The sequence below is a fragment of the Octopus sinensis genome, linkage group LG1 (assembly GCF_006345805.1).
Source record: "Octopus sinensis linkage group LG1, ASM634580v1, whole genome shotgun sequence".
Taxonomy (NCBI): Eukaryota; Metazoa; Mollusca; class Cephalopoda; order Octopoda; family Octopodidae; genus Octopus; species Octopus sinensis.
In genome coordinates this window covers 73,525,971-73,545,345 of record NC_042997.1, presented here as the reverse complement: position 1 = coordinate 73,545,345, position 19,375 = coordinate 73,525,971, and the positions used below count along the sequence as shown (strand labels likewise).

Here is a 19,375-nt window from a genome sequence, read left to right as displayed (position 1 = left end):
GACGTCTTTTTGGTGTCCTGTACTCATATATGCGTATATATGTACATGTAGAGGTAGGTACGTACATATATGTTTATATATATGCATATGTTTTATTTATTAATATATATATATATATATATATATAATATATATATATATGACAGGTTTCTTTCAGTTTCCGTCTACTAAATCCACTGCCAGGATTTTGGCAGGTCGAGGGGATAGTCGAAGACACTTGCTTAAGGTTGCATGGCACGCAGTGGGACTGAACTCGGAGCCATGGGATTGGAAGCAAGTTGCTTACCACACAACCATGCCTGCGCCTATATATATATATGTATAGGCGTAGGAGTGGCTGTGTGGTAATTAGCTTGTTTACCAACCACATGGTTCCGGGTTCAGTCCCACTGCGTGGCACCTTGGGCAAGTGTCTTCTACTATAGCCTCGGGCCGACCAAAGCCTTGTGAGTGGATTTGGTAGACGGAAACTGAAAGAAGCCCGTCGTATATATATATATATATATATATATATATATATATATATATATATATATATATATATATATATATATGTATATATATGCGTGGGTGTGTTTGTGTGTCTGTGTTTGTCCCCCTAGCATTTCTTGACAACCATATATGTATATATATATACGTACATATATACGACGGGCTTCTTTAAGTTTCCATCTATCAAATCCACTCACAAGGCTTTGGTCGGCCCGAGGCTATAGTAGAAGACACTTGCCTAAGGTGCCACGCAGTGGGACTGAACCCGGAACCATGTGGTTGGTAAACAAGCTACTTACCACACAGCCACTCCTAAGCCTATACATACATATATATATATATATATATATATATATATATATATATATGTATGTTTGTATGTATGTAGACATAACAAAAAAGTAGGGTGGAGACGTATATAAAATAGTGTATACGTCTATACACATGCATACATGTACATACTCACACTCACTTACACACACACATATACACACACACGCACAAACACATAAAAACGCAAATATACGCATATGTATATATTTATATAAATATATATACACACATTCATTCCTATACTCATATATATATAACACTACATGTATATTACTTTGATGGAGATGATGCGTATGTAAATGATGGTAAGAATAAAATTAAAAAATAACAAAAATAACATATAAAAATAGATTAAAGAAATATAAAATGGTTTAAAATTTTTAACGAAGGAATAAATAGTCAGAATACCGAAAAGTTACGATTCGTCGTACAAAGAAGATTCCTAAAAATATAGAAGATATATTACGAGAAAATATTCTAGAGGAAGTATATGACAAAGTTACAAAACCAGGAATTAAAGGGAGGTTAAATAGACTAAAGGTTTGGACAGTTGCAGTAGGGGAATTTATTTTTATATAAATGACATAATTGATGTTGACTGCTATGTTTATTAAAGCAACCATTATATTGCAAAATAGCTTTTACTTCAGCAATACAGAGTGCACACTTGTTACTATATCCGTTATATGGTCTAGCGTGTTTAACAATGGAACATTTGATATCGTGATCCACTGAGTGGATTAGCCTAGACAAAGGAGTACAATTATCCCTAGCCTCTGATCGAAAGGTAGTGTAGTAGTTATGCAATCGCGCTTTGAAATTGGGGCTGAACGCAATTAGACAAATATAGATCGATCTGTAGATATCGTGCAATATTCTTGTTTCGAAGTGTGTTGGATAATACGCTTTAGGGTTTTGAAAGAAGGTATCTGTCTTGGACGATCACTAAATTCCTACACTCGCGACCCTGAATTGTGTGTGTGTGTGTGTGTGTGTATATATATATATATATACGTTTATATAATACACATTTAGAAAATTTAGAAAAGTATAAGGAATATGTGTAAGTAAAAGTATTGATTTAACGACAGAAAACGAGAAGAATTGCCAATAGTTGGTAGGTACCTACCTATCTTTGTAAGTATGTGAGTTCTGCAGATGTGTAGGTGTAAAAATAGTGTGTATATAGATCTAGAAGATAAAAGTATATATGCATAAATGTCCGTATCAGTGTGTATGTCGTTGTGTGTGTGCGTGTGTGAATGGACGTCAATATGTATAAATGGCTAAAGGTGAATAAATCTCTATATAAGATAAGAATCTTGTTGACTGTCAAAAAGATGATTTTTTCGAAAAAGAATAAATGAAATTAAGTTTTTAGAGTGAATACACAGACGAGTGGATATAATGCTGGAAGTCATAATAATGGGTCATTTGAAGCAAAACACTTGCAGATAAGACAGAAAAGGGACGAGATCACACTAGAATAAAAAAGACAGGATGTTAGTTTCGATCTGCATTTAAACATTTATTTGGGATTTTTCTATCCAATAATGAGATTGGTTATTTGTTTCGAAATTGGCATTTTTACTTTTTATTTTGCTGTTACTATATTTATATTTTTTTCAGTATTTGTAGCTTGTGTCACCTTGAATCTATGAACTACTCGGAAAAGAAAGAAAGCAAAAGCACATAAAAGAGAGGAAACTGAATGTGAGCCAGCAGCGCTATGAAAGCAACCTACTTGATGAAGTTGCTGGATCAGGATTCTTTATATAATAATTTATAAAATAATTTTATGTAATGGTATGAGAATGAAAACTCACCAAATTGCAAGTGTTGCCACCGCACGGAAACAGATGTCATTTGAAAATTATAGCCTGCTTATCACATCATCTTGTTTTATATATGCATTCACACACACACACACACACACACACACACACACACACACACACATATACACTTTAGTATCACTTTAATGTCATTTTGAAGGTAAATAAGTTCTTCCTCCATTATGCTTGTCAAAATATTAATATCTAGGAGTAGATTAATCACTCAGACTGTTATTTTAAGCAAAAATAGACATCCTCAAATCTGTCAGACGTTCCTCTGTGCAGCTCAACCAAGTGTGACTTGAAAGTCATCTTATGGTGTGCAATTTTTCTTCTCCAATTGAGAGAGACTCGGAAACTGGAAAAACTAATAACATTTTATGTTATATTTGAATCACTCTTTAACATGGACAGAAACATCAAAAGGGCTAATTGTACATTGATAGAGCTTAACCTCATTGTGGGTTTTGGCTTTAAATTAACTTCATTGAAATTTGTGAATATATTTGCCATACAAGCAATGTCATACTTGATGTTTCTTAGTTCATCATTATTAAGAGAATAAGAGTCTGAATTCAACGTCTATTTTAAAAAGGAAATAAAAACTTCTCAGGTAGTTTCTCTTTGACAGTCTTCGAAATTCTGTATGCAACAACAAACATTTAAAATCTTTATCATTCTCAGTGCAGAGCTGATCAAACAGTGGGAAATTGAAAGCATGTACCTTGATTTTATTTACTGTTGTGATAACTATGCTCAATGAACTGTTAATTCTATCATATAGGTTAATTGTGGACGGTTATTTCCTGTTGAACATACTGAGTATATCTTATTCAATAAATTGATGAGGCAGCGATGACAACCTGTCACGAATGGGTCCCATCTATAGCTCAAGCACAAAATACTGACTCCTTTTTATATTTTTAGTTGTATTACAAATAGTAGCTCTTAAACCAAACGAAGTATACATAAGCAAGAAACAAACATTTATTACTTGACAAAAGGGACTGATTTAACTCTAATCAAATTTTGGTTGTTCTAAATATCTTGCACATTTTGAGATACTTGAATTACGCATTTTTAGAATAAAAATTTCGTACTCCCATCTCTTCACTTAAATGTTTCAAAATTGGAATATTAGAACACTACAGAAACTAACAAGAAAAATGAAATTAGTCGTGGCTGGTGCTCCGAAGATACGACGAGGGTGTGAGTAGAAGACTTTGCATAAAACATGGATTAAAAAAATACATTTAGAAAAAGTCCGTACGCGAGTGATTAGAAATGCGGGATACTTATAAAATGTGGAAAAATTCCAAACACCATCAAATTGTTTGATTTATAAAGAGAATAATAGTGGAATTTCGACATTAAAAAACAACAAAAATATTGGGCTGGTTAAATTATAAGCTCAATTACAACTCAACTACTGTAACGTTGTGTACTTCATACGTTACTACATCAATGCTAAAGCAAAAAAATTTTTATAATATTTATATTTATAATATTGCTTAATCAATTAGATGGGGCCTGTATTGAAAGCAAATGTACGAGGGCAAATTCCAAAGTTTATCTACGACTGAGAATTTATAAAACTAAAATCATTGAAAACAATTGTATCTGAAATACGTTGAAATATATCTTCGGTTATTTACTTAGAACAAAAGCCAAAATACCGATTATGGAAGATATGAAGAATTTCTTAACTTTACCTTAAAACTATAAGCTTAAGAGAACAGTTGTGCGAAATACATCAAAGTCAAAATTACAGTTTTTAAAAAGAAATAATTTGTTTAGAGAATATAATCAACCTGCCTGCTTGTCTGTCTGCCGGCCTGCTTGTCTGTCTATCTCTGTCTATTCTTCCCTCCACCTCTCTCTCTGTCTCTTATGTCCATCTATGTTCCTGACTTCAGGCTTTCACTTCATAGAAGCCAGTTGAATTTGATTCGCCCTCAGTCGAAAGTCATTTTTTATATTTAAATATACAAATAGCGGCGTATGTATACACGTGTGCCCACCTTATAGTAGATATGTATCTAAATTTTGTACGACTCTTACTCTATCTTTCTCTTGCCCCTCTCTCTCTCACACATATTTCTTGGCCCTCTCTTCAACTCCCAACGCTTATCTCTCTTGTTCCTTTCCCTATGGCTCTGATTTTTTCTAACCCCTCCATTCCGCTGCCCCTACCCCTCTCTCCTCCTTCCATGTGACCGGTGTCCAGCCAGCCATGATCTTTCTTGGCCTGATTGCCGACCGCCAACACCTCTCATATTTTCCTGCCTTTAGGCTTTCACTTCATCATACACGCCAACTCAATTTGATTCGTTCTCAGTCGAAAGACACTTGTTATTTTCCTGTTGTTTATATTTGTAATTGCGTACCATGTTCTTCGTTCTTTGTCTTTGTTGCCGAACACATTCGCTAGCTTTCTTACAAAGAAAAAAAAGCTAATGCTCTTAGCTCAGACTTTTTGGAGGGCAATCAAATCGAACTGTCTGAAGTGTAACTGCCCGAAACAGAAATGACTTCTGGTATATTTGACTGATGAAAGAAGGCCAGGAATGAGTCGTCTTTTTTTCCTGTCCTAATTGCTGTTTCGTCTGTCCGACTTTGTATCGTCTACCTGTCCGAATATTTTATTGTTCTCTATTGCCTTTTTGTTCCATTATATGTATGTATGTATGTATGTATGTATGTATGTATGTATAGTGAGGGCGCGTGGCTTAGTGGTTAGGGCATTCGGCTCATGATCGTAAGGTTGTGAGTTCGATTCCCGGCGACGCGTTGTGTCCTTGAGCAAGACACTTTATTTCACGTTGCTCCAGTCCACTCAGCTGGCAAAAATGAGTTGTACTTGTATTTCAAAGGGTCAGCCTTGTCACTCTCTGTTTCACGCTGATTATCCCCGAGAACTACGTTAAGGGTACACGTGTCTGTGGAATGCTCAGCCATTTGCACGTTAATTTCACGAGCAAGCTGTTCCGTTGATCGTATCAGCTGGGACCCTCGTCGTCGTAACCGGCGGAGTTTTTTTTAAAAATATATATATATATATATATATATATATATATATATATATGTATATATTTTTTTATTTGGGAATTAAGGCTACCGTTGGTTTTATGATAAGAAAAGTAAGAAAATATCCTGGTGTATTAGCAATTTTTGAAGCTAATCACATGAAGAAAGGTGTTCGCCTCCATTTCGGAAAACACAACCTCGTAGAGTTCTGGGAGATTCTCGTGAATTCATGGGAATAAAACAATGAATCAATGAATCAAGGGACGTTACTCTCGCGTTGCATCTTTTGGATGTTTGTATTTTGGAGAAGTTGCAGTGGGGTCAATTTATTTGCATTATTTTGTTTTCGTTCTGAGCATGGTGGATGTATACTTTTGTGCTGAGGTAATTCTTCAGCGGAGAATATTTCTACTATGTGTGGAGTTTGTGTACTATGTGTATTCCCATTTCACGTTTAGGAAAGGGGATATCCTACTGGGATTACTGTCGCAGATGGTGGCTCTTCTTTGAAATATTTGAGTGTAAAATGTTGCTTGTATATGCCAGGAGAGACGTTCTCGTCCCTAATGTTTAGGATATATTTGTTGATTGTATAATGTTTAATTTTACAGTAATACAGAGGTCACATTTGATACCCCGTCCTCCGCATTTTTGGGCTTTAGAAATAATTTTCCATTTAATCTGGGAGTTACTTATTCCAGGGTCTTTCAATGTCTTTGAATATATATATATATATAATAATATATATATATATATATATATATATATATATATATATATATATGTATAATATATATATATATGTATATATATGTATATATATATATATATATATGTATTATATATATATATATATATGTATATATTATATATGTATATATATATATATTATATATATATATATATATATGTATATATATATATATATATGTATATATATATATAGATATATATGTATATAATATATATATATATATATATAGATATATATATATATATATATGTAATATATATATATGTATATAATATATATATATATATGTATATATATATATATATGTATGTATATATATATATATATGTATATATATAATATATATATATATATATATATATATATAATATGTATATATATGTATATATATATATATATATGTATATATATATGTATATATATATATATATATGTTATATATATATGTATATATATATATATATATATATATATATATATATATATATATATATATATATATATGAAAAAACAAATCAAAAATAGAAAATGCTAACAAAATTTTATAGTGAACATTTCAGTACCGGTTTCGGTCATTTTGAGACCTTTTCAACTGTAACGATTAAATAATTAAATTTAGAAAATTAGAAGAAAAGTTTTTTTAAAAGAATATTTCTATAGTAGTGTTCAGATTTAAGTGGCCTTCTGCCTTTCTCTGACTCCCTTGTTGCACTGTGTGTCGGAGGTCGTTGTGAGTTCTTGGTAGGGTAGTAGAGGGAGAAGGCTGGTGAGGAAAGGGGGGTGGGAGAATCTGGGAGTGCCCTGATGGTCGTATTTTGAATGGTCAGTGGCGGCTGGCAGTCTCAGTTCAATTCAGGAGAATATTTATATTGACAGGCTTGTTTATAGAATTAGCGTAGGTGTTATACTAAAAAACATTAGTGCTAAAGTTAAGGGGTAGGGGTGGAGAAGTAGAAGAAGAAGAAGAAGAAGAAGAAGAAGAAGAAGGAGAAGGAGAAGATGGTGGTGATGATGGTGGTGATGATGATGACGACGATGATGATGATAATGATGATGATGAAGAAGAAGAGGAAGAAGAAGAAGAAGAAAAAAACCGAGAAGGGAGAATATGAATCGGTGTAAGTATAGCTATGAAGGGGCTGATTAGTAATGGATTCTATGGAGTGTAATATTTGTGTGTGTATATATATTTTTTTACACACACAAATATTACACTCCATAGAATCCATTACTAATCAGCCCCTTCATAGCTATACTTACACCGATTCATATTCTCCCTTCTCGGTTTTTTTCTTCTTCTTCTTCTTCCTCTTCTTCTTCATCATCATCATTATCATCATCATCGTCGTCATCATCATCACCACCATCATCACCACCATCTTCTCCTTCTCCTCCTTCTTCTTCATCATCATCATTATCATCATCATCGTCGTCATAATCATCACCACCATCACCATCATCGTCATCTTCTCCTTCTCCTTCTTCTTCTTCTTCTTCTTCTACTTCTCCACCCCCTACCCCTTAACTTTATCACTAATGTTTTTTAGTATAACACCTACGCTAATTCTATAAACAAGCCTGTCAATATAAATATTCTCCTGAATTGAACTGAGACTGCCAGCCGCCACTGACCATTCAAAATACGACCATCAGGGCACTCCCAGATTCTCCCACCCCCCTTTCCTCACCAGCCTTCTTCCTCTACTACCCTACCAAGAACTCACAACGACCTCCGACACACAAGTGCAAACAAGGGAGTCAGAGAAAGGCAGAATGCCACTTAAATCTGAACACTACTATAGAAATATTCTTTTAAAAAAACTTTTCTTCTAATTTTTCAAAATTTAATTATTTAATCGTTACAGTTGAAAAGGTCTCAAAATGACCGAAACCGGTACTGAAATGTTCACTATAAAATTATTTTAGCATTTTCTATTTTTGACTTGTTTTTTCATATATATCAACTCGTGTGTTCCTTTTCACCCTTATATATATATATATATATATATAAGGGTTATATATGTTGGTCGAAGCGGTTCCTTTTATACTATTATAGGTATATATTTTCATCTTTTAATTTTCATTATATTTACAATTAAAATACAAATAAAAGAAACCTAGGAATGTAAAAATTTTTCTTCTCCATTTTTCTTTTATTGACTTTTTAATTTTATGGTCTGTTTACACACATATATACTGATGATCTTCCTATACTGATGATCTTTAACCAAATATATTTGGTTAAACCCAGTCGGCATCAGGATTGCTTTTAACAATCACTTACGTGAAAATTCTTCCTAAAATTCTGATTGAGTATATTTCATATATGCATATATATATATATATTTGTTTGTGTATGTGTTTATATATATATATATATATATATAGATAGATATATATATACCACCACCACCACCACCACCACCACCACCACCACCACCACCACCTTACAATAGCACACACGCAAATATTAAAAATGATACATTCAAACAAGATACTCAAGAATTCATTAAAAACAATATCAATCACTACAATAATCTACAACGTCCCACTTTTAGGTCTCTTGACCATTTAACATTCTACTACTATCATACCACTCCTGCATTTTTTATTATTCTTTCTCTCCCCCTTCTCCTTCTTCAACTTCTTCCTCTCCGCCACCTCCATCCTTACTTTACTACTACTGCTGCTTAGAATAACACACACGCAACTATTAAAAACAATACATTCAAAAGAGATACGTGAAGAATTCAATCACTACAACCATCCACAAGCCACTTTCAGGGCACTTGATCATTTAACATCCTACTACTCCCATATCACTCCCGCATTCTTTTATACTTTCTCTTCTTCTTCTTCTTCTTCTTCTTCTTCTTTTTCTTCTTCCTCTTCTTCTTCTTCTCCTTCTCTCCCAAGAATATACAGTGACCTCGAAACCACAAGAGTACAAATGAGAGACAGAGACAGACAGAAACAAAGAAAATGCCCCTTGTATTTGAATACTATGCAAATATTCTTTTAAAACACTTTTAATTTAGAGTAGTTATATAGTGTCAACTTAATGTGACAGTCTCATGAAGGGAATAACACCACTGCTATTTAGACCTAGGAAGCATCAACGCTTCCTGTCGGCCTTGACACATTTCCTGTGTCCTTACGTATAAAGGAGGGAGACAAGCACCCCCAGCCAGCTAAGCCTGCATTCAGAGACTAGTTTCTGTGTCTTTGCTCGTCATCAGTCAGGAGTATCATGGCCTGCTTTTCATTTAATTTTTCCAAAATATAATACTTTTCCCTACTTAGAGTTCAAAATGTCTCAAAGACTGAAAACGGTACTAAAATGTTTTTTATGATAAAATTATTTTAAAATTATAAATATATCAGGTCATCCCATAAGTTCGGTCCGAATTTTGAATAAAGAAAACAAGTGATCAAATGTTATATTTAATTGAAATTTAATCATCAATGTACTTTCCTTGATTATCTATGATTTCCTTCCATCTACTTACAAGCTTTTTAATCCCATCAATGAAAAGCTCTTTTGTTTTCAAAGCGAAGAACTCTCAAATGTCAGTTTCAACCTCCTTGCGAAAGTTATGTCGCCCAAATGATTCTGTCAACTACGAAACAAATGGTACTCTGAAGGAGCAAGGTCGGGAGAATAAGGTGGATGAGGAATTTTTTTCCAACCAAGCTCTTTGATCTTCCGTGATCTTTGAGGTGAGGGGTCGCGCACTGTCCTGATGAAATATTACTCCTTTTCTATTCACTAAAGTGGGTCTTTTTTTCTTCAAAGCTTGGTTTAGCTGCTCTAATTGCTCACAGTAGACTTAAGCATTGATTGTTGCATTAGTTGGTAACAATTGAAAGTGAATTACTCCTTTGCAATCCCATAAGATAGTTCCCTTCTCGGTTGTGGTTGAGCTTTTTCCCTTTTACTAAGCCAATGTTTACGACATTTAAAATTTCGATACAAGATCCATTTTTCGTCACCAGTCACATGTCTATCCAAAAAAGAGGGAAATGAGTTAGCGAGAATGGAGAGAAGAGCAGATGTCAACTGATAATGTAGAATTTTGTTCAAGTAATGCCTCAAGGGGCTTTTCATGAAACATAACTGGTTGCCCTGTTCGATCTTCATCTTCAAGGCTGAAATCTCCACTTCTGAATTTTGCAAAACATCTTCTGCAAGTTCTTTTATTCAAGCATTCTTTCCACTAAAGTGAGTGCATGTTTCGAGTCGCTTTGGCTCCAGAGTTTCCTTTTTCGTACTCATAAAGCATTATGTGCCTCAAATATTCTTTGGATACTTCCATGTTTGAAGGGTTTTAATGAACGTAATATTAATTTTTTTATTCTGCAAAATAATATTTATAATATTTAATTAGTTTAAATGTACAGAAATGGCTAAAAATAATTTTTAATGCCTGAAGACATTCTAAAATACTATTGAATTTCGCTCAATTTTGAAAAAGGTAAAATCGGATAGAACGCATGGGATGAGCTTTATATATATATATCTATATATATATATATATATATACATAGTCAAAATAAATAAGGGTAAGATTATTAATTAGTAATTGATAATTTTACCAAGCAGTGTTCAGTATGTAAAAGGACATTTACAGTATATTTAAACATTAATTTATAAATTAGGGTTCAGCAAAAAAAATTACTTTACCACATAGCGAACTTTTAGAAACAGCAGCCAAAGAATTTAGCTATTTCTCCGACTATAAGAAGAGACTCCCAGACAATGTATACTCAAAAACAATTCACGTAGGCATAGAGGAAAAACTAACGAAAGATCACTCGTACATCGATTACTTGAGAACGCGTTTCTGGGTTAGTTAGATATAGAGATGCTATAAATACATACCTATTCCAACATTCCTGTCATCAGCCCAAAATTTCGTTAAATCTAAATTTGAGAGCACTAAAAATCGAACGTACCCGTCTGATTTGAGTAACCCCAGACGAACCACCTTCGACCTCCAGTACTAACGAATTCAAAACGTACGAATGAGGCTTTACATCCTCCCTTGTCCACCCACGTGAGTTATAGAGCAACAAATTCTTACAGAAGGATCTGTAGTTTATTATCAGGGAGATAATTATATTGTCAATAATAATAAGGGTAAAATTAATTAATTGGTAATTAGTAATTTTACCAAGCAGTGTTCAGTATGTAAAAGGACCATTTACAGTATATTTAAACTTTACTTTATAAATTAGTGTTCAGCAAAAAAAAATTTACTTTACCACATAGCGAACTTTTAGAAATAGCAGCCAAAGAATTTAGCTATTTCTCCTACTATAAGAATAGTCTCCCAGACAATGTATACTCAAAAACAATTCACGTAGGCATAGAGGGAAAAATAACGAAAGATCACCCATAAATCGATTACTTGAGAACGCGTTTCTGGGTTAGTTAGATATAGAGATGTTATAAATACATACCTATTCCAAAATTCCTCTCATCAGCCCAAGATTTCGTTAAATTTACTCAAATCAGACGGGTACGTTCGATTTTTAGTGCTCTCAAATATAAATTTCGTTATTTTTCCCTCTATGCCTACGTGAATTGTTTTTGAGTATACATTGTCTGGGAGACTCTTCTTATAGTAGGAGAAATAGCTAAATTCTTTGGCTGCTGTTTCTAAAAGTTCGCTATGTGGTAAAGTAATTTTTTTTTGCTGAACCCTAACTTATAAATTAATGTTTAAATATACTGTAAATGGTCCTTTTACATACTGAACACTGCTTGGTAAAATTATCAATTACTAATTAATTAATCTTACCCTTATTATTATTGACTATGTATATATATATAAAGCTCATCCCATGCGTTCTATCCGATTTTACCTTTTTCAAAATTGAGCGAAATTCAATAGTATTTTAGAATGTCTTCAGGCATTAAAAATTATTTTTAGCCATTTCTGTACATTTAAACTAATTAAATATTATAAATATTATTTTGCAGGATAATAGAATTAATATTACGTTCATTAAAACCCCTCAAACATGGAAGTATCCAAAGAATATTTGAGGCACATAATGCTTTATGAGTACGAAAAAGGAAACTCTGGAGCCAAAGCGACTCGAAACATGCACTCACTTTAGTGGAAAGAATGCTTGAATAAAAGAACTTGCAGAAGATGTTTTGCAAAATTCAGAAGTGGAGATTTCAGCCTTGAAGATGAAGATCGAACAGGGTAACCAGTTATGTTTCATGATAAGCTCCTTGAGGCATTACTTGAACAAAATCCAACAGTAGCAGAAACACATCGTGATGTAAATATGCCAACTGCTACTGTTGATAACTCACTCTGATATTTATCATTGTTTGATTTCACTTTTTCAATATCAGTGTCACTGAACACTGGAAAAAGTATATGTATTTGTAAAGAGAACCTCTTTCCTATCGACAACTGTGATTGCCACACGCTGATGATAGGTCAATACCTTGAAACTCGAGTTCGTGTGTATCATTTGAAGACGGGAAGGATGGCTTCCCTTTGCAAATACTGATAGGGCACAGAAAGTGTGTCTATAGCCAGCTGGAGGAGATGTCTTCCTGGGGCTAAAAATTACAGTAGCATCCACCCTTAGGGGTTAGCCATATTCAAATGGCATATTTACATCACGATGTGTTTCTGCTACTGTTGATAACTCACTCTGATATTTATCATTATATATATATATATATATATATATATATATATATATGACATATATTTATTTCTAATATAATATGTGACAATTATTCGGTTGCCATGATAAACCACCGAGTTTCGGATATCGGAGCGGAAACGTGCACCGGCATCTGTTCAGTTATCAAGCATTTAAAATATGCTATGAAAATGACAGTTAAGCAAAGGGAAATTACTATGTAAATGACCATTATTAAGACAAAAGGGTTTATCATAGCAACCGAATAATTGTCACATATTATGTTAGAAATAAATCCCACTATTTACATAATATCGAGGTCAATTACATTTTTTGGGTATATATATATATATATATATATATATATATATATATATATATATATATACATAGACTTCATATACATACATACATACATACATACATACATAGACACACACACATATATATACATATATCATATATTTATATGAAATATATATATATATATATATTATATATATATATATCAAATATATATATATTACATTTCTATATTTAAGAGATGAGGAAGGATGTACATTATTTATATTCGATCTATGTCCTAACCTTGTTTGTTGTTAACACAACGTTTTGGTTGATATACCCTCCGACCTTCATCAGGTGCATTGACGAAATTTCGAACCTGGGTTCTCATTCGTAAGGTATTTTCCGATGTTGTTGTTATTATTATCATTGCTATTATTATTATTATTATTATTATATTATTATTATTATTATTATTATTATTATGATTATTATTATTCAGCTCACTGCCTGGAATCAAACTCGGAATCTTGGAGTTAGAAGCCCCTGCTCTATGCCCACAGGCATATGCTGTAGTGGTTATATGGCGTAGTGGTTAAGAGCGGGGACCTACTAACCCCAAGACTCCGAGTTCGACTCCAGGCACTGACCTGAATAATAATAATAATAATAATAATAATAATAATAATAATAATAATAATAATAATGATAATAATAACAACAACAACAACAACAACAACATCGGAAAATACCTTAGGAATGAGAACCCAAGTTCGAAATTTCCCCGAGACACCTGCTAAAGACTGGAGTGTATATCAGCCGAAATGTTGTGTCAACAACAAACAAGATGGGGACAAATATCAGTCAAATGTAAATAATGTAAATATATATATATATATAATATATATATATATATATATATATATATATATATATATATAGGCGTAGGAGTGGGTGTATTGTAAGTAGCTTACCAACCACATGCTTCTGGGTTCAATCCCACTGCGTGGCACCTTGGGCAAGTGTCTTCTACTATAGCCTCGGGCCGACCAATGCCTAGTGAGTGGATTTGGTAGACGGAAATTAAGAGAAGCTTGTCGTATATGTGTTCATGTATATATATATATATATATATATATATATATATATATATATATATATATATATATATATATGAATATATATATATATATATATATATGAATATATATATATATATATATATATGTGTGTGTCTGTGTCTGTGTTTGTCCCACCAACGTCGCTTGACAACCGGCGCTGGTGTGTTTACTTCCCCGTAACTTAGCGGTTCGGCATAACTGACCGATAGAATAAGTAGTAGGCTTACAAATATATATATATATTATATATATATATATATATATATATATATATATATATGTATTTCTTATAGAAATATATGAAATATATATATATATATATAATATATATATATATATATATATAATATATATATTTCATAAGTTCATGCTCTTGTCTATGCAGCTTAGAAGAAGTAACAACAACATGGACTCCGTCTGCCTCCTTACCCTCTGAGAAAATTTATGTAAAATTACACAAATATGTCCGATTGATTAAAGAAATATTCTATTTATCTATTTATGCAGCTGAGGATAGCCCTGCATTGAAATTGAAGTGATGATTGCATTGTTCAATTAAATGGAGCCGCTTGAAACGGAGATAATGCATCACCTCTGGACATCCTGTTGCTGATTTTGATATATATATTTAAAGTTAATCCAAAAATGAAAACACAAAGAGAAAACACAACAACGCGAGGACGTGGAACAAATATAGTATTATTGGACGCTCAGGAAGGAAGGGAAGAAGGAGTGTTCAACGTTTCCAGCGGAGCTCTTCGTCAGAAACATAGGAAAAGGAAAGATCCAGAGAAGGGAAGACGGAGGAAAAAAAATCGCCAACGGTACACACGCGGTCACACACACACACACACACATATATATATATATGTACATTGTGCGATGGGTAAAGTTGCCATTTTAGGGTTTTTTATTTTGTGCATGCGCATGGTTTGTTTTTGAGTTTGTCAACTACACAGTATAGTTGGGTCAGTTGGTCTCCGTCTTTGAGAAAAACAAAATCATGACGCAAATCACTCTGACAGAGATTTGGAAACGACATCTGAGGACAGTGCAATATGAAGACATGCACCGAGATTGATCAAAACCAAACATCCAGTCAACATCATGTTGTTTGGAGTGATCAGTAGTGATTGCGACGTTATGCCTCATCTTTCCACACGGCCTCACACTCAACGCAGAGGCCCACATCAATTTTCTGAAGGAGGTAGTGCTGCCCTGGGTCAAGAAGGTGGCTGCTGGAAAGCCTTATGTTTGGTAACAGGACTCTGCACCATGCTGCACAAGCAGGATAACCCAGCCATGGCTGTCAGACAATTTCTGCGACCACATCACCCCAACATCAGGCCACCTAACTCCCCATACTGCAAGCCCCTTAATTATTATGTGTTATGCGAGTTGAGCGAGAGACCAACAGAACTCCATGTAACACCAAAGATGAACTGAAGGCAAGGATTATGGTAGCATTCACCAACTTAAACAAGGGGACCGTCCAGATGAGTTGCAAAAGATTCCGAAGTCATCTGGAGGCTCTGGTTGAAGCAAAAGGCGATTTTATTGAATAAACTTAGTATTTCAAGATATTGTAATGAAAGTTTGGTAAATATATCTGTTAAAATGAGATGCTAGTAGTGACTGTTCCACCGTTTGTATACACTGAAGTATATTTTTCAACATAAGTTTCATTTAAGGCTGGAAGGTGGGATTGTACAGCCATTTAGCTAAAATTTTCAGCAGGCTGAACGACTATGTAGCAGCTCGCGATTCAAGCAAGTCATCACTTTAATGTATGATACTGTCATTCCATCTCCACTCGTTCCTCTGTCCTACACTTTCTGCTTCATATCTTCAGTGTAGGTTGGCTAGTTGTTTATTACCTCAGTGAAGGTAGAGACGGTGCAAGTTTTGACTTTCTTAGTTAGGGAGAGTGATAGCAAAGCTGCTAATTTGTCTGCCTGTCCGTCTGTTCGTCCGTCTGTCTCTCTATCTGTCTATCCATCTATTTGTATGTATGTATGTATGTATGTATGTATGTATGTATGTATGTATGTATGTGTATAAAAACTACTACTATTTGATTTCATCGTTATTTGACCTTTTAGATAATGCAAATATAAATCTACGAAATTCTTACCAAAAATTTTTTTAATGACTCTAATTGTTGCAATGAAGTTTCTCTCAGAAAGAAAGCAACTGAGCGAAAGGCATCTATCATTGAGCAAATCGTTTCACCCTAACTAAAACTGATTTATATTTAGCAGTACTGTACGCGCAAAGATACTAGTTAGAAGTCGTCGAATGTAGAAATAAAGGCTAGCCCCCAAAACCATACAGCCATTTTTTTTACTCTATGCAGGGATCGTAATAATTGAACTAAAGAGGAGTGGTTTAAAGTAATATCTATTGGCAAAACATTTATATTGCAGTTTGTATTTGATGTCTCAAAGCACAACAAACATAAATTTGAGAACCTACATCAATATTCTGAAAACCTCGCCTACTCATGCGAATATTTATAATTGCCTTATATTCTATGGAAAATAAATGGAATCATGTTAAATAGGAAATTGCAGTTAATAATTCTTCAACAATTTTCGATTTAAAAGATCTGACATTTGAAACCCTAAGAAGGCGGCGAGCTGGCAGAATCGTTAGCACACCGGGCGAAATGCGTTTTGAGTTCAAATTCCGCCGAGGTCGACTTTGCTTTTCATCCTTTCGGGCTCGATTAAGTAAGTACCAGTTACGCACTAGGGTCGACATAATCGACTTAATCCGTTTGTCCTTGTTTGTCCCCTCTGCGTGTAGCCCCTTGTGGGCAGTAAAGAAATAAGAAACGTTAGCACGCCGGGCGAAATGCTTAGCGCTATTTCGTCTGTCTTTACGTTCTGAGTTCAAATTCGACTGAGGTCGACTTTGCCCTTCATCCTTTCGGGGTCAATAAATTATGTAGCAGTTATGCACTGGGGTCGATCTATAAAGTGTGTAGAGGTTTACTTAATTGTACTTTTATTGTGAGCTTAGAGGCGCAAAATATGGATCGATTCACTGCAAGGACCAGGTTTCGGTGTTTAGGTGGTTCACCAATGCAAAAAAGATAGCATCATTTGTATACCAAGATCTAAATAAGCTAAATGCCAAATTCAAGAATATAATCATAAAATGAGAGCATGGCATATAATGATTTGTGATATTTATATGTGGCCTTCTGCACTCTGAGTTGAAATCCTGCCGAGGCTAACTTTGCCTACCAATCCTTGAAAATCGGTTGATAAAATACCAGTCATGTACTCGGTGTATTTCTCTATTTTGTAATTGTATAGGCTTCGTGAAGAGCCAAGAAAGATACGCTCACATCACGATCTCACCGATCCATTACCACTAATCATTGGTTATGACAAGAAATGAGTGCAAAAATAAAATAAAATCCTTAAATTGAAAAAATAGGGTTTCGACCCGTACTTTTCCCCATGGGTGTTCAGTTGCTCGATGAATTTAAATACCAAACTCATTGAAGTAGCCAGTAAATGGTTGAGCATTTTATTGACACATGTATCCTCTATGTAATTCTCAGACAGAATTAGCATGAAAAGGCTGTACTTTAGAGTTACATCTACAATCTGTCCGGCAGTGCATGCATTTACTGTCTACCCTCACAGCTGTGAGGCGATCCGACACTATAGAAAATGAAACTTGCCCAAGATGATTCGCATCAGAACTGAAACCAAGACATCATGATTCTGAAGGTAAGTTGCTAACTATGCAGCCATCAACTATAATACCTAATAAAACGTGCTTCTGAATGGAAAATAGAAAGTTAAGTACTTGTATTTTTAAGTCTAGCTCTCGAACTTTTCTTGAGTTCACATCGCATTCTATGTGAGTAAGAGTTTTATGTTTGAAAATCTAGATTACTACTATACAAATGTTGCAGGATGTTTCCAAAACGTAGTTCAGGACATATTGAAGCGCCTGTAAGCATATCGTTCCTGTACTTCGAATAGAAGTACAAATTGATAAGAATGCAATGACGAATCCAAACTCGGAGATTGGTTTCTATTTGTATTCCATAATATTTAAAATCAGCTACATAGTTTTCATGTCCCAACTATCGTACATAGTAAACAAAAGCTACTAAAAATGCACAGACATAGACACCAGTATGATAGAAAATATTTTTAAAAAGTTTTTCCCGTAAAATAGATAAGTATAGGAGAATGATGGTATATTCAAGTTTACAAACAGGGATTAATCCATTTGAGAAATATAATATAAAGTAAAATTATAGTTATTTAGTGGAACTTAGTATGGTTAGAAAATTAAGAAACTGAGAAATTAGAGATAAATAATTACACACACATGCTCACACACGCGCGCGCACATGCCTATATATATCTGGGTACAGAGAAAGAGAAGAAGAAAGAGAGATAGGGTAAGAAAAAGATATTATCAATATGCAAGTTATATACAATAACACATATTTTGGTTTATTATAGCGAATCCAGCACCTTATTTTGTCCTAAAAGTATACAAAACTAACGTAACCTCATCGGGGATTGATGCTCTAAGAACACTGCCACTCTAATAATTCCTAAGATTGTACTGCTGTTTATTTTATTAACACTGGAAAGATGTTTGAAACAAAGAATATTCGAAAATATTTAAACTCCAAATATATAGACAGCCGGTATTTGTTTCTACCGTAGGCAGAAGAAAACTTTGGGGTAAAAGGCTTGTCAATTAAATCTACCCTTGTAGATTGCTACTTTATTGTATCGAGTTCGAAAGAATGACAAAGTTAATTACGACGGGATTTGAACTCAAATCGCAAAGTCTTAACACTGCAAAGCATT

At 33.8% G+C, this 19,375-nt stretch overlaps 1 protein-coding gene across 3 annotated transcripts in view; it reads right to left on the bottom strand.

Moving 5' to 3' along the window:
• LOC115213353 (neuropeptide Y receptor type 2-like) overlaps positions 1 to 19,375 on the bottom strand; it is a 365,606-nt gene that overhangs the window by 345,248 nt on the left and 983 nt on the right. The gene's annotated exons all lie outside the window — the stretch shown is intronic.